Raw genomic sequence first — 214 nt, forward strand, 5'->3', positions numbered from 1 at the left:
TTAAAGCTGCGCCGTACAGCAGACACCGCTTCACCACTCATGTAACAAACCTCAACAGCCAATAACCTCCCGGTCACCTGTCTGTCTACTGTTCCTTAGAACTGTGCAATATAACCTTCAAACTCTCTGCTTTTTAACTCCCAGAAGCAGTACAACACACAAGAGAACTGTTGCCTCCCACCCACCCCCCCTCCTCTCCTGTTGCCAAGAATTC

The sequence above is a fragment of the Notothenia coriiceps genome, unplaced genomic scaffold (assembly GCF_000735185.1).
Source record: "Notothenia coriiceps isolate Sejong01 unplaced genomic scaffold, NC01 NC01_scaffold00006108, whole genome shotgun sequence".
NCBI lineage: Eukaryota > Metazoa > Chordata > Actinopteri > Perciformes > Nototheniidae > Notothenia > Notothenia coriiceps.